A 17,619-nucleotide genomic window follows, 5' to 3' on the forward strand; every position below is an offset into this window, starting at 1 on the left:
ATTTCTCATCACTTCTTCATTTTTATCAGTTTTGATCACAAACTTACCATATTCACCTTCTTTGGGGTGAGGAGTGAACATTTGGTCTAGGTGAAATTAATGTAATGTTTTCTATCTAGAATTTTAAAATGAACTAACAAAAATTGGTTCATTTTGGAGCTAATATTCTGGTGTCCTGTAGAAGCTATCTTTTTATTTCTATCACCTATATTCTTCTATTCTGTGGGCTAGCTTATATTCCTCAGATTCTTATAATAAATATTTTTTCTTTCTTAAAGTTTTATTATTGTTGTTTATTTAAGCCCTAGCAGTGTTTCCCAAACTTTTGACATATGTGTACCCCTTCTATAATTTTCGTAACGCTGAGTACCCCTCGTACTCATGAGAACGTAGAATTAGGTGCAGCTAAGCACGGTGCAGTGCATATCCCTACCAAACTCTTCCCATACACGTGGGGGTACGCGTACCACACTTTGAGAAACACTGTGGAATCTCTTTAATCCTATATACTGTGGCTATGTGAGATCAAAACTAGGGTAGTGGTCAACATGTTTCCAATGTTCTTCTGAGTTTCACCTTGTTTTGGCAGCACTTGCTGCACCTCCCACAGCCCATAAGCTACCTAGGAAGAAAGGAGGGAGGGCTATAAGGTTCAGCTTAATTAAACTAAGAGGCTCTGCCCTCCAAGCTGGGACTTGTTTGTCGCCCTGCGCAGGTCAGTACAAGGCTTGACCCTAGAGCCACTCCCTACAGGCATCATTAAGTAAACTTATATTAAAATGTACTTGATGTTAATATCTTGAACTAGGTTTAATTTTGCTAATACTTATCCAGCAATTTTCACACATTTCCTACAGGCCTTCCTATATTTTCACACCTGACTCAAAATATAGAATGCTAAAGAGTATCTAAGTAACTCACTACACAGACTCTTTAGCCATAGAGGCCAAATGTTCTGAAGCTATCCTCTCAATGTTCCAAGCACAGTAGTTCTTATGGCAATTTCCTTAAAGAGACAAACAATTATGGGCCTCCCCGTGGTATTATTCTATCAGGACAAGTACTTATGGGAACGGGAAGCACGTTGTAGTAGTGAGATCAGCATTATTTTAAGCACTAAAATGAAACTTACTGAGGCTAATTAACTCAAGTAATAGCATTCAGAGAACATCCTTAGATTTGAGGTTAGCAAATGTTGTCAATGTCTTTGGCTATATAATGTTTTGTGCAAAGTTATAAGCAGAAATGTATAAAAAAAAAAGGAATGTCTCAGAAGTTTGAGCCACTCTATTCAGTAATAGAATTTGTATTGTAGTTGACCCTTAAACAATGCAGTTGTTAAGGGCACTGAGACCCCTCCATCTCCACAGTTGAAAATCTGCTTGTAACATTTGATTTCTCAAAAACTTAGTACTAATAACCCATTCTTCAGAAGCCTTGCCAATAACATAAATAGTATATTAACACATTTTTTGTGTTATAAATATCATCAACTGTAACTCTTACAATATTATAATTAGAAAAAAGAAAATGTTAAGACAATCATAAAGAAGAGAAAATATATTTACTATAATGTACATATTTATTGAAAAAATCCACTTATAAGTCAACTGCTTAAAAATAATACATGATGTTAAATGTTATGCTATAAATAACAAGTAATTGTTGTGCATGAAATAATGTAGATATAGGTAAATATTTTTATAAGACACATGGAAAATGTTCAGACCTCTCAAGATTCTTGAATGTGATTTTCATCAATAGCAAATTAATGTATTGGTTCCCAAAGTGTTTTGTTTCAAAATTGAATGACCCTTTGAAGGTGCAGGCATAGGGAATCTTATTAGAGGATATTTCTTATTCTTATTCTTATTCTTATTCTTATTCTTATTCTTATTCTTATTCTTATTCTTGGATCCCATACAATTGTGACATATTATTCAGAAATAAAATCATAAAAATTTAGTAGTATAGACAAATGAGTTTGTATATTCTTATAGTGAATGTGAATATTTTAATATCAAAGCCAGTGGGCTAGGAAGTCATCATCTTGTATTTTGTCCCTAATTTTTTTTCACTCCTTTGATGAAACTGAACCATCAACTTACGAAAGAAATACATAATAGCTTAAACTAGTGTTATTCTTTGAACAGATAAAATGCCTTATTACTGCTAATGTATTCCTTTATTTTACATTATAGTTAGAATTGAGTAATTCACAACGTTCACTATCCTTGACTCTTCCATCATATGGTTTTAAAAATAATGAAATAATAGGAGCTCTTTGTATTAGTAAGAAGTTAAAAAAATATCAGAGGACTAATGAAACTCTAAATCTTGAGCCTTAATGAAAAAAAGTTATTTGTTCTTTAAGTAAATATAATTACTTAAATGATGTGGAAAATAATAGATAAACACACTCATAGATCTAAGTCATTTATATTGTTAGCAGCATATCTTTTATTGAGCAAATATCACTGCCTTCATTACTAAATGGTAATATAAATGAAAATAATTATAGCTGTGGAATTCTTCAAATCCTTCCAAATAGATTTATCTGTCTATTTCTTCCACTATTAGAAGAACAAATGGGCAATAAAGCCTGATCTTTTATCAGTAATAATACCAATAACAATAATAAAGCTTACAAGCACTGTTATATGCATATGTTCAAGCACTTTATAAACAATCACTCACTTAATATTTGTAATAATCATCTGAGATGGGATCTTTTATAAAACCTTACTTCAATCCCAGTATATAGATTGGAATCCACACATTTAAGTAGAATATTAGGCAATATCCAGAGCACATTATAGCCAGTTAACATTTGTCTTCCTAATTAATTTATAAAAATAATTATTTTTAAAATCTGGGACCAAATTAATACATAAATTTGAGAAATGCAATCCCTCTTCTTCAAGGTCTCACAGTGTAGAATTAGAAACCCATGCATATACATACTTGAGTATATGTGTATTTTTTGTGTTGCATTTTTTCACCTTTTCTATTTTCAAACCTAAGTTTTGTACTTGTTTTCTTTTTCTTTTCTTTTTTCTGTTCACAGCTGAGAGCACATTTATAAGATAATTATGAACATCTTTTGAGGCTTTTTCCCCAATAGGGAGAAATTTATTTTTTTGAAGAGGCCCCTATTGGGCTATAAGGCTGCATTAATACTACTTAAGTCTAAGATTATTTTTTTGAATTATAAAAGGATACATTTTGTCTGGATGGTATAGTACACTAGTACTTTTTAGAGAATGAAATAAATAGAATTTAAAACTTCTATGCAAATAAAAATACAATGTTATATTTAAATGTTTGTAATTTAATTTTTTAAATCAGTACATTATCACTAAATATAGAATGGTATCTTTTATTGGAAGGTATATATTTTCTTCCAAAGATTTTACAGAACATTACCAAGCATATAAGTCCAGATATAATGTATATCACATCTTTAAGATCCTTTATATAGTATAATTATTGCTGTCTATATTTTTAGTTTTTACTTACTTATGGAATCCTAGTCTTATTTTTTCCCTTTTTCCTCAGGAAAGATTTTTATCAATTCCATGTACTATTCCCCATTTATAATAAACTTATTTATTCCTATATTTACTCAAATATAGATGCCCTGAGCTTCTAGTTCAAAATCATATGCAATAGGGTAGCTATATACTTTTTGTCCAAACTGAGCCAGTCCTGAGAATCAAAAGAATCAGAATTAAACAAATACACCAAATCAGTTCTGTCCTGAGAAATACCAGAATATGTGCACTGTATATACAAGCTTTTCAAATCTATTTAAAGTCATCTGCCATCGAGGAAAGAAGAGGCATTCACAGCCTTCTCACTTTTCCTAATGCTGGGATTTTACCATTTTTAATGTCCCATCTTTTCTTAATATCCAATGAGGATGATTTTTTAAAAAGTTTGATCTCTAGAGGCATACTAACTATATAATAAATCAGTCAGTTAACTACTAAATTCATGTATCTATGTGTTCAACAAATATTTACCAAATTTATGCTGACACTATGCTAGTGTCTGGCAATTCATGACAGAAAAAGATAGGATATCTTTTTAAATGGAGAATTCGTCTAGTAGAAAAGGAAAAACAGACAGATGCAGTATAGGCAATATGATAGAGTTCATAACAAGGTCTAAAAGCTTAATAAAAGTGAGGTGAACCTAATTCAGAATCGGTGAGTGAGATACATTTTGAGAGAGAGTAAACATGAAGATTCATGGATTCTTTTTAATTGGTTAGGTAAAAATAAATATTTTAATTATGTAGAGGGAATGGTATGAACTGAAACAAAGAGGCTATGGAAGCCATGGAATATTTTGAAGAAGATATAGCTAGATTAGGTGAGGAAGAAGATGTGTGAAGAAAATGATATTTGAGTGAGAATTCACCTACTGATGGGAACTTGAGCTGCTTCCAAATCTGGCTATTGTAAACAACACTGCAACAAACATAGTGAGTTCACATATTTTTTTGCATTTGTGTTTCAGGTTTCTTTGAATATATTCCCAGAAGTGGGATCACTGCATGGTAAGGCAGTTCTATTTTTATATTGATATTTTTGCGGTGATTCCATACTGCTTTCCACAGTGACTGCACCAATCTGTATTATATACTACCTAAAGCAATCTATAGATTCAAGCAATTCCTGTCATGATACCTACAGTGTTTTTAACCAAAACTAGAACAAATATTCCAAAAATTTATATGGCATCACAAAAGACCTTGAATAGCCACAGAAGTCTTGAGAAGGAAGAGCAAAGTTGAAGGAATTAAGGCTATCTGATATCAAACTATACTACAGGGCCATAGTAATCAAAACAGCATGGTACTAAAAACAGACATATAGATCAAAGGAACAGAATAGAGAGCATAGAAATAAGTGCACAACTTATGGTCAATTTATATTTGACAGAGAAGGCAAGATCATACAATGGAGTAAATATAGTCTATTCAATAAATAGTGTTGGAAAAATTGGGCAAATAATGTGCAAAAAATTAAAATCTTAGACCACTTTCTTACAACATACACAAGAATAAACTCAAAATGGATTAAAGACTTAAATGTTACACATAAAACCATTAAAATCCTAGAAGAAAATACAGGCAATAAAATCTCAAACATTTCTTGTAGAAATATTTTTTTTCTGATATATCTCTTCAGGGAAGGGAAATAAAAAAAATATATATCAATGCGACTACATCAAACAAAAATCTTTTGCACACAAAGGAAACCATAAACAAAATGAAAATACAACTCACTGAATGAGAGAACATATCTGCCAATGATACATCTGACAAGGAGTTAATAACCCAAACATTTTATAAAGGACTTCTAGCTTTTAAAGTAGCACATTATCACTTTGGCTGATGCAGCAAAGTGGTTAGAGTGTTGACCCTCAGACCAAAGAGTAGCAGGTTAGATTCCTGATTGGGTTCTATGCCCAGCCCTAGTGGGGGCACCAGTGAGAGGCAACCAGTTGATGAGATGTTTCTCTTTTCCCTTCCCTTCCACTCTCTCTAAAAAAATCATTGGAAAAATATCCTTGGGTGGGTATAAAAAAAAAAATAAAGTGACAAATTATCAGCTCTTTGGACTCATATACAAGGCATAGTTTTTGGTTAGCTGCATGTTTGCTAAAAGACCTCTGAATTTGTGTCAGATGTTTCCCTGTGTATCAAGTCTTGACATAGATGTATATTGTAATGACACAGCCTAGAGCTTTTACGGAAAGTGTTTTCTATTAAATGCAGCATGGAGAAAGATAAAGTGTCTTGAATTTCTAGTAGGCTTATACTTTGGTGGTTGTTTATTTGTTTGTTTTTTGAGAGAAAAAGGTTGCAGAAAGCTATTTCTTCCTGAGCTTTGTCCCCTTCCCCCCTTCCCCCCCCCCCCAGTATTTATGAGTGATTAAGTTACTAATTTCAGCAAGTCATATTTTTTTTCCTAAGCTTTCTTTTTCTCCATTAAGTTTCTAGGACTTTCATAGGGATAGCTTCATTAACATAAAATTGACATTCTTTATGGAGGCTGGAGCTCCCAGTAGTTTTTAAAACTATTTTATAAACTTAGTACCCTTTTGCTAATTGATGTTTTGCCCTTTTTCTAAGCACTGTTTAAATATGTGGCTCTAACAAAAAGCTAAGATATTTTGAATTTGAATAATGAGTCACTTCTTTACCCTGTGTTTATACATTTATTAAAGTAAACCTACTTTATACACTATTCCAAATTTAACATGGGAAATACAGTGTATAAGAGACAAAATGTAATTTTTTTTGTATATTTGGAATAAGCTCTTATCTTCTCAAATGCTTTAACTGAGTTATCAATAATGTGTATTGCCCAGTTCCATATTAGCATTGAGATGTGCTGGATGCACATTGGAAGGAATATAATAGGCTGTGTATAAGAATCAAACCATGAACACTCCTTCTAAGAAATTGAGATTTCCACTGTGAGACCAAACTAATGCTTATTAAACTGTAGTAGAATCAATTCAGAATTTCCTGATTAATTCTAAATGATTAAATGTGTTTTGAAAACTATCTGCAAACCACCTATTTTTCAGCCACGTTGGTAGACTTTGTACACTCTGAGAATCACTTGAAAGTGTTTTGATTTCTGTATTCTTTAGTTAGCATCAGTGTTTAACTAAGTGGATGCTTTTGTTTTCTTTAATTGTACTTTTTATTTGTAAGATAAGTATAATGAGATATGTGAACATTTTCAAAATACTGATAAAGGAGAGCAAATCAATAAGGCAATTGAGTAGACCTGCCTTATTGTTCTTTTCATCTAAAAATCTATCTATCTATTTTAGATGAAATATAAATATAAATTATATATATATATATATATATATATATATATATATATATATATATATATTTATTCATCATCTAGGGATAATTTTTTCTATTGATTATTAGAGAGACTAGAAAAAAAGGGAGGGAGAGTAGGAGGGAAAATGAAACACCAAACATCATTGTGAGAGAGAAACATCTGTTGGTTGCCTCCTGCATGTGCCTCAAATGGGGCTGGGGATCAAACCCACAACCAAGGTTCATGCACTTGGCCAGGAATTGAACCCGTGAACTTTTCATACTTGGCCCATGCTCTAACTCTTGAGTACACAGGCCAAGGCAAAACCTATGTAATCTTGTTAATCAATGTCACTTCAGTAAATTAAATTTTTAAAAGTTAAAACAATAAAAATAATCATTGTGAAAAGGAAGATTTCAGGTGGAGCTTGAATATTTGGCAATCACAAGGTGATAAAAAAAGGAAAGGCTATTCAAGGTAAAAAGAATAGAATATGTAAATTACAATGAGATCACATAGTAGAATCCAGGGCAGCCAAAGATAGATTTGACCTCAAGTGACCTGAGATGGAACAGGAAAGAAATGAAGATAAGATCAGAAAGACAAAAATGGTAGCAGCAGTTCCTTAAGGAGGTACCTAGAGTGGATGTCAGTATGAAAAAACATGTGGTGAACAGATGACTTGGATGTATTTTGCAATGACCCCAGTTAAATATGTTGCTGACTCTGCTAAATGAAGCAGTAAGAAAAGGGAATACACATATGTATCACAAATAATTTTTTCAGATAGTGTTCACTGATACTGGATACTTCAGAACCACCTAACCGAAATATGACTACTCGGATATTTTATCATTCAATTAGGGGATTCAATCACATCCATGTAGATTGAATCCCCTAATTGAATGATAAAAACTAGCCACTGATAGAAATTCTTTAAAGTGTCCCTTCCCCTGGGAAATTAGAAAAGCAGTGGTGAGATCGCAGGCATAGTCTCGCTGGCATGTTGCTGATAGAACCCAGGTTGAGTGTATGCAGTAGGAATGGTCTGTGGTGGTCAAATCATAGTTAAGGTTATATGATATAATAACTGTTCCAAACAGCATGCATGGTGCAGTCCCAGTTCTGTTAGAATATTTGTTCATGCACATAGACAGGGACATGTGATTTTTTATATGCAAATGTTAAGTGCCTATTTTTAGCAGAATTCTGATATTCACAGTTTTTCTTTTTTGAGCTTTTCTGAGACATTTATTTTTTAATAACACTCATGCATTTTTGTAGAGATTACAAATAATTATCTAAAGATTAGTTGTTAAGTAAGCTGAGAAAAAAAAGTTAAAATACAGAGAAATTCAGAGTCTAAGGAGTTTATAAGATGGTGAACATACAATTAAGCTTATCTTGTGAAAACAAAGAATCAAATTTTGGCTATTATATCAATACATAACACTGCAATGAAGAAAGGGGTGGAGGAATTGAGAGAAAACAGAGAGAAATCATGGACATGTTCAACAGTGTGGTGATTGGGGGGTGAGGAGGTGGGTAGAGGTAGAAGAGGGTATAGAGGAGATACATGGAGATAGAAAAATAAAATAAATACAAATAAAAAGAAAGAAAACAAAGAGTTGGAGGAGAGAGAAGGTTAACATATAAGAAGAAATGCCAATCTTGGAGTGAAAAAGCCCCTGGAGAAGATAGGACAGAATACAATGACAGGTCAATAGCATAGAAAAATCCATCTTGGAGAGAAAGGCATTTTTTTCCTGTAAGTAATTGGAGGAGATCAGGAGAGATGTGGACTAAATATGCTGATTCTTATATAGATTAAGTCTATTTACCTATTTGTAAATACAGTGGTCACCAAAATTACATGCTGAAGGAAAATACCAATGTCCAAATTTTTACATTTACTAAGTGCTGGTAACATTTATTTTAACTTGATTTGGTTGACTTAAGGTCCAGATTGAAAAGTTAATATTTGATTCAGGCTGAGTATCAAATGCTAAGGCATAGTAGAGATTATTAATTTTAGTTATAATTAATTTTAATCAATTCTTCAAAAATATATTTTTATTCAATTGAGAATAAACAATTATTAAAAATAAAATTTATTAAAAAAATCAACTGTTTATGAATCCAGGAAAAACAAATCCACAGAAACATAGTATGTATTTGGTATAGCCGATAGGCCTCTGCTTTTCAAGTTTTGAAAATCCACTAGTAATTAAATTTAAATATTTTTTTTCAGATAGGATTCACATATGCAGACTACATCAACACTACTTAATCAAAACACAACAACCCAGAACTTTTTCTTTATATCAATTGTACATTGAATCTCCTAATGGAAAAGAAAAAGTTGTATTCTATTTTTTTGAATAGTTTCATTTTGACAGCTTTCTAAATGAAAATTCATGAATATAAATGTAATTCTTTTCAAATTATACATGAATTCTTTTCACTGCAACTTGTTTTGTTTCTGTGCTGGCTTTTAGCTAAATAAGATTTCGAACATTAAGAATGAGAAACCAACATATTACAACAGAATTCACTTTGAACCAAATGAAATGGGATGTAAAACACAAACTAACGTCTAAAAATGGAATTTTGGGGAAATGCTTTTCTCATTACTTTTTTGGTAATATAATAAGTTGTTCCCTACCTTTATGTTTTGAGGCAAAGATTGAGGGTTATAATGCTTTACAGAGAGTATGATGTAAGCCTGCATGATATCAGAACGTTGAAAGAAAGCAATTTTTGCCAACCTATTTGTTATTACTTTTTAGACAGAAAGAGTTGGCCAACTATTTTCTCGATTTTTCATCATATTCAGAAATTGTTACACTTTTTATATATTTGCAATCCCATTCAAAGGCCCAGCATATGATGACTTATAAGCATTCTTACCTAGAGAAGGTGGGGAGAAGGTGAACATTACACTAAATTCAGCCTGGGTCATGGGACGTAAAAGATACCAGAGAATTAACAAGATATCTATGTTTTAAGAGTCGGGATTTTGTTTGAGCGAGTACCAGCCATTGGTTACCAAAAAAAAAAAAAAAAAAAAAAAATAGTTTAAGTTTTGCCAGGGAGATCCCAGTATTGAAGCTAAGATTGGCAAGTGAAGTTCAATATCGGATAAATCTGTGAGGTATGGGGAATGCCTAATACTAATGAAGACAATATAATACAATTTGCTAAAGAGCATGAATTTTATTTTTTATTTTTAGTTTTATTTTTTGGTGATTCATTTAACAGGTCATGAAAGCATTGGCTAGGAGCCATCTTAAAAGCAATACCTGGATCTCAACAGACAGAAGCTAATAAAAGAACAGCACATTGTGAATATACATGTTGTTGCTCAAAAGCATGTAACAGTGATCATAGACTAGGTTTTTTTCACAATCAGCACAATAACCTTATTTGGGCTGTTTATAATTCATCGTTTTAAATAAAATAATGATTAAATGTAACAGGGAGGGATGTTAAAGCATGTTGGTTAGATGAGAGCTATAATCTAAGTTATATCTGTTAGGGTTGCCAAAGGAGGAATGCACAAGGCCAAAATGGTAAAGGATTATACATTTATTAGATTATCTGGATGCCAGATGGACTGAGCCCCAAAATGGCACCAGCACCCCGGGATGGGGAGTCAGAAGTTTTAAAGGTCTCTCGGTGGGCTTTTCCTCGGTGGAGAATTCTCCGGACGGGCCTGGATCCTGGGAGGTCCTGAGGGGAGAGAAGGCTCTTAGCAAGTGGGATGTGGTCTAAGGGAAAGGGAATGCCTGTCATGAAGTGGTCAGTTCCCAGGGGAGGGGCATAGGTTCAATTATTTGATCAGACCTAACAATTTCTTGATATTACTTCATTACTCATGTATCCAGGTTGATAAGTTGAAAATATGTTTTTATATTACTAATTCAAAAACAAAAAGAAAACAATTGTTATAGCAATAAAATACCTTGAGTTTGTTAAGAACCTGAGAAAATTATTCCTGCTTTTATTTGTGGAGGTCCCCTTAATAGAATACAACTTAACAGACATGTTAATACTTGATATGTGTACATTTGCAGATGTATATTTTCATATATATTAAAACTATTTCTTATTTGTGGGTATATTTTCAGAAATATATAAAATTTCTTAACTTTACATATTATTACTTTAGAATAAATGATTGGTAAAGCAGAACATGACTATAGTTCCTATGGTCAAATCTCAATTCTAAAAATGAACAATCTGAATCTCCAAAATATGAAGTGACTTGCTCTGAATTCTGATTCAAGGGTCTTATGACAGCATGGTTGATATATCTGTTACAAAACACTTTTAAATGGCTTTAATGATGACCCTGTGAATGGCCCCATCTAAATTTTTATGTTGACCACTTTAGTTGAGAAGTACATAATAGGCTGGTTTGATAATTCTATTCAATGACCACTATTTTTAAAAATATATATATTTTATTGATTTTTTACAGAGAGGAAGGGAGAGGGACAGAGAGCTAGAAACATCGATGAGAGAGAAACATTGACCAGCTGACTCCTGCACACCCCCTACTGGGATGTGCCCGAAACCAGTATACACCCCCTTGATTGAAATTGAACCAGGGACCCTTCAGTCCGCAGATTGACTCTCTATCCACTGAGCCAAACCGGTTTTGGCCAATGGCCACTATTTAAAGAACAAATTTAGATATTATTTTCCACTGAATAATAAAGATCAACTAGGCTGTTACTTTAACTTTCTCTCCTGGCCTGAGATCTTAGCCTGAATAGGTTATGTTCTTTTTACTCTTCTAATCTGCTATTTCTTTTCAGAATTGCCCCTTTCTCCTCCTCCACAGAAGTAGATCTCTGTGGTGTTTTAGGGAATTGATAACAGATGCTGGCACAGAGATTTCAATCTCTAAAGGATTATGCAGACTTAACTCTGCCTGAGGGTAGTTTGATGCATATAGAGTTTTTATGAGAACAAACAAATATTAGGATAGAAATAGAGATAGATAGTAAAGTAAAAATCATTTTTGACAGTTTTTCACATTTCTTACCCAGCATGCCTGCATCTATTTCTGCTACCCAGTCTATTAATAATACACCAAATATTTGTGAGCACCTATAATGTGACAGTCATATTCAAAACACTAGGATACAGCAAGAAACACACAAACAAAAAAGTCCTTGTGAACTCACATTCTAGGTGGAAGAGACCATAAACACTACTTGCAAGATTGCTACAGCACCATGTTGCAAATGAGTAGAGAAAGTAAATTGCCAATGCTAATAGTGGGAATGGTGAGGGATTTTAAATGGGGCTATCAAGGGCAGGCCTACTAGAGCAGAGTATTATTTCAAAAATGAAGTAAAGGTTCTGATGGGGCAAGACATGTGGCAGATGAACAAGTGAGCCAGTGTGCCTTCAGCTAGATGAGACAGGTCAGCAGAAATTTTATTTATTGTCTCTCGCTTGCCATAAGGAAGGAAACTCCATAAGAACTTGTGTTTTATTTCTTTGGTCCACTCCTGTATTCTCAGTCATTAAAATAATCCTAGCACATGGTTGATACTAAATTTTTGTTTAGTGATTAAATGATCTTGGTGCTGTGACAGCCATTTGCCCTCACACACACACACACTCACACACACACACACACACACACACACACCCAGAGCAAGATGACATTATCTGACAATGAAAATAGGTCTAGGCAAACAGAAGTAACTGAGACATTGGACAATTTCTACATCTACATATATCTGAGAACGCTAGTTCTTGGACTTTCTTTTTATAGGAATATGTGATTTTGTTTTTTGTTGTTGTTGTTGTTGTTAACCAATTTAAAGTTTCCCTGGAATTATGCCAAATGAGTTCTGACTAATATTCTGGACATATTTATACTTTAAAATGTCACTTTCCTGTCAGTTGGATTTGAACAGTTTTGGGAGTATTTTACAAGGCTGATTAGTCCTATTATAATTTTAGAATTGAACTTCTTTTTCAAACAAACAAACTTCTTACAGACTATATCTAGAGATAGAGCTCATTTAGCTAAGCTAATATAAACTACTGCTTTAATAAATAATTATATAAATATATTTTTTATCTGAAACTGTCATAAAATAGTTTTGTTAAGAGAGAGATTATAAATCTTTCTACCTCCTTTTCTTTTTAGAAGGCATAGGACTGACATGAATATAAGACAACAGTGAGACAATTTCTGCTATTTATTCATAATAATAATAGTTTTGAATGGAGCTATTAGAAATTTTAAATCTTTGGCAGGGAATAGGAAAACAACAACAAAAAAGTCTCCCAGTTCTCTCAGTTCTACCAATTGCTTTAGTCAAACTATAGCAGGCATATATTATAAAATTAATTATTTTTAAAGCATATCTAAAATTTTAAAACAAATTAGTCATTGCATCTTTTTATTTTTACAATAAAGTTCAGAATACCCTATATTTTTTCAGAAATCTCAATTAGCCTATAAAATTGTATGGAAAAAATTAAATTTATGTACTTTCAGATTCTGATGACCATATTTAATTTAGGGAAGAAAAAAGCATAATGATTGAGGCTCACTGATTTTTTCATCTCAATAATAAAGCAGCTTTTATATTAAAACTGGAAAGTTATCACAAATATATATTTAACATCAGTAAGGAATTAATATAACTAAATATTGGATACAGTGTAAATAAAGATAGTGGCTCAAGCTAGATAGATTAGGTAGAAGTGAAGTAAAATGTTTAGAGAGCCTATGGATATATTATTGTAATAACCAAACAAGGGCATTGATCTAAAATACAATGGTAACACAAGGCAATAAAAACTAAGTCTAAGAATTGAAATGTAGAAGGCCAGCAAACTGCAGGTGTTAGAAAATCAAGACAACTAATCATCTCACTAAGTATGATGACTTATAATTTTTACTCCTCAGAAAAATACAGCCCACTGCCATATAACATTCACAATTGTACTCTGCAGCTGCTCTCCTACCCACAGGCTCATCTTCTCCCCGGAGACACTATAGTTGTGGGTCGTTAAAGATTAGGCTCCTAACTTCAAAATCTAGAGGCTCTAATTATCTCAGACATTGGGAGGGGGAACCTCCCATTGGACACGACTCTTGATTTAAGTTCTAGGAAATTGTGACACATTAAACATATGTTGTTACTACTATTTTTTATCTTAATTTTGGTCCTTGGTGAAGTTATCTAGTACATGATATATATAATGCTTGTCTGCTCGGTTATGTATATTATTAATTTGCCTGGACAGCCAAATATTGGCAATGGGGAGAATAAGGCTTCTAAATACTAGTGACTTGTGTTGATAACTACACCAAATGTAGGAGAGAAAGTGGCTCTGATTTTACGACTGAATGTAAGAAGTAGTTTTTGCATCTTTATTTTGGAGAGTAATGATTCTCTTGTTCATATAAATAATGTTTAATAAAACAAATGGGAAGTAGCTGAAATTTTAACAAGTAACTCAGAGATTTTCTTCATCCTGAGAAATGTGTGCTGGGATGGAGCTGTTGTTTCTGGGTAAGGGAAAATGAGGCATCAATTAGTAGAAACCTAGAAGCAATGCTCGAGGGAAGAGCAGAGAGCAAGAATCTCAGGCTTGAGAAACATTCCAGAAACAGGAAGCAGGGGGATGTTTAAGCATTTTATAGGTCTGAGATTCAAGGAGATTTTTGTTTGGACTGGTGAGTAGTAAGGCCTGTGATTAACACACCTGCAATTAACAGACCTAAAGGTGAGAGAGAAGTTATTTGAAGAATTTATAAATCCTCAGGTTCTCATGTTTGAAATTCAACAATAATGTTTATGATATAATTTTGTTAATGATTGACAGGCAGCTGAGGCTGACATAACAAAACACTATAGACTGGGTGACTTGAATAATAGGAATTAATTTTCTCAGTTCTAGATGCTGCAAGTTCTAGATCAGAGTGCCAGCATGGTTGGGTTTTGGTGAGACTCTTCCTGGCTTGCAGAAGGCCTCCATCATCCTTGTTTGGTCAAGAGGAGAGTTCGCTTTCTTGTGTCTCTTCTTATGAAGGCACCAATCCTAATTTGGAGCCCCATCCATGCTCATGACCTCACCTAATCTTAATTACCTCCCAAAGGCCCCATTCCCAAAAATCATCACATTAGGAGAGAATTTCAATATATGAAATTTAGGAGGAGATAATTCATAGCAATGATCAATAAGAGATGTTTTGTTCTCTAGACCTCCAAATCTTATACAATAAGAGAGGAATATGCTAATTATCTATTATGCCCTGAGGTGCAATGACCAACCCAGTAAGGACCAAATCATGGATTTGCGGGAGGGGGCAGCAACCAACTATGGTGGGGGAGGAGAAAGAAGGACTGGCGGAGGGGTGGGAGGGCTGCAGCAACCTACTGGTGCACAGATTTGTGCACAGGGCTACTAGTCATTTTATAAGAGCTCAGTTATTTCAAAGCAAGGATTTATAAGCATTTCTCTGTTCTATGTTAATCTCTCAGTATTCCAGCCTGGAGACTTTGTCTTATTCAACTATGTCTCTATAAATTTAATAGCTCTTGTGTATGTCTCTGTCAGGCACTTAGTAAAAGAAAGTAAAGAAATAAACACTAAACAAACATTCTGTTAAGAGAAACTAGAGAGGAGGGTGGCAAAGGCCGATAGTAAGCATTTTTCCAGAGCTGTAGTAAACTTCATAAATGATAGCTTCTATTATCTATGTTAGTATGGAAGTAGAACTACAACCAAAGATGCAGATAATATTTCAAAAAATTCTTAAGGTGCGTTTTCCAATTTATTGAATAAAGTTCATGGTTATCATTTACATAATTGAACACAATTTATCTGCTCTCTCTCCCATTATCTTCATAGCATTTCTTCCAAAGAATATCTTAAATGTCTATTCCCTCTTGGTATCTGTTTTTCTGGGTCCGAAACTGACACAGGGGAACAAGCGTGGTTCTATCAGAAATGATGGAAAATAGAGAATAATAGAATGAAATCCTTAAAATACTAATATCTAACAAATCAAGTAATCTAGAATATAATATCCAGTGAAATATTATTATTAAGTTAAAGATAATAGTTTTTTACAAATTAAAAACAAATACTACCAAATAGTCTTTGGGAAAATCAAGTAATATATGATGTTGTAAAGAGTGTGTGTGTGTGTGTGTGTGTGTGTGTGTGTGTGTGTGTGTGGCGGGTAGGGGAAAGGAAAAAGAGGTAACTCTCTGGGGGTGATGAAGTAACAACTAGTTTCTAGATCTTGATTTACATGTTTATTCCAGGTGCTTTTGCATTGCCCCAAACATTTTAGATTGCACACTTGATATCCTTTTTACCTAACTGTATATAAATTTTACCTCAAAACAAAAAATAATAATGCAAGCGTACAACTAGAAACGGACATGATTGTAATGTCCTGAACCAAAAATTTCATTAAAATTTCCCCCTAAAATGCAGCATATTCTAACATTGAAAACATGAAATAAATTATATGGAATACATCTTGGTGTTTTTTATGTAGAAAAATTCACCTTCTAGTACGTATAACTTTGCAAATTCTTGTTTTTATGTCTGAATACTTGTGTTCCTGTAACTGTAGGGATCATGAGGGATCACTACACAGATTACGGTTAAGGGCATGACACAGTTGATACTGTTCAGCTATACTGACCCAGACTCAGTACTCTGGGTACAACTCACTTGGGTTACTGTAATAGACTCCAAGGGTTCATTTTTTCTATGCAAACTGAATATTTTGCAGCATAGAGTTATATTATGATCCTATATGTCAGGACCTATGCTAGATGCTTCAAATACATCAATTTACTCAATCATCACAGCAACCCAGTCATTTAAATAGTATAATTATCCTCATTTTAGGTAAGTGAAAAGTGAATCTTAGAATTGTTAGGTAATTTGCCAATGACTACAGTGCCCATGTGTGGCAGAGCCAGTTCTAATTCAAATCTAATTTGAGAGTTTTGCTCTTATTTCTGTGACATTCTTCTCAATTAAACACAGGCATGTTCTCCATTCGCTTAAAATTACATTTTACATTCTCAAGCCAAATGTGTCTATATTTGCTAGTGTTTCAATCAGTTTAGTAAATAAACTTAGCTTTTGATATTGAGAAGTATCTTAAACAATGTTCAGTATTTTCAAGGGTAAATAACAGTGGAAAAGTTCAACATTATTCACTGATGTTAGAATACCACTAACAGGAAATAATAATTGAGCTTGTTTTGAGTTTATAGTGACAAGGGATTTTCCTGGCATATAGCTAGCTAGGCATTCCATCCTAATAACAAATCATCCCCCTCCCCCTAATTTAAAATATGAATAGCAGTTCCAAGGAAATGTCTAAATGTCTTCTAATGAAAAAGATTGGACATTGCCATCTCAGTGTCACAATGTGTTTTTCAACTGTGCTAAAGTTAAACATATTACAATTTGCCATATGTGAAATTTAAGAAGTTGAGAATACAGTTTGAAAATTGTTATTGGCAAATCTGAATTTCCTCTTGCTAAACAGAAAAACTGAAAAATGAAAGATTTTCCTTATTTGTAATACACATTTTCTTTCTTCTAGATCAGATATAAACATGGGAAATATTATGAAGAGGTATGGTTTGTTTACTAGTCTAATGAACAAAAATAATGAATGTGGGATTTTACTCTGGCAGCTACTTACCTTAGCAGTCTTAAAAAGTTACCATAACTCAGATTC

This window comes from Pipistrellus kuhlii, unplaced genomic scaffold (genome assembly GCF_014108245.1).
Source record: "Pipistrellus kuhlii isolate mPipKuh1 unplaced genomic scaffold, mPipKuh1.p scaffold_m20_p_14, whole genome shotgun sequence".
NCBI lineage: Eukaryota > Metazoa > Chordata > Mammalia > Chiroptera > Vespertilionidae > Pipistrellus > Pipistrellus kuhlii.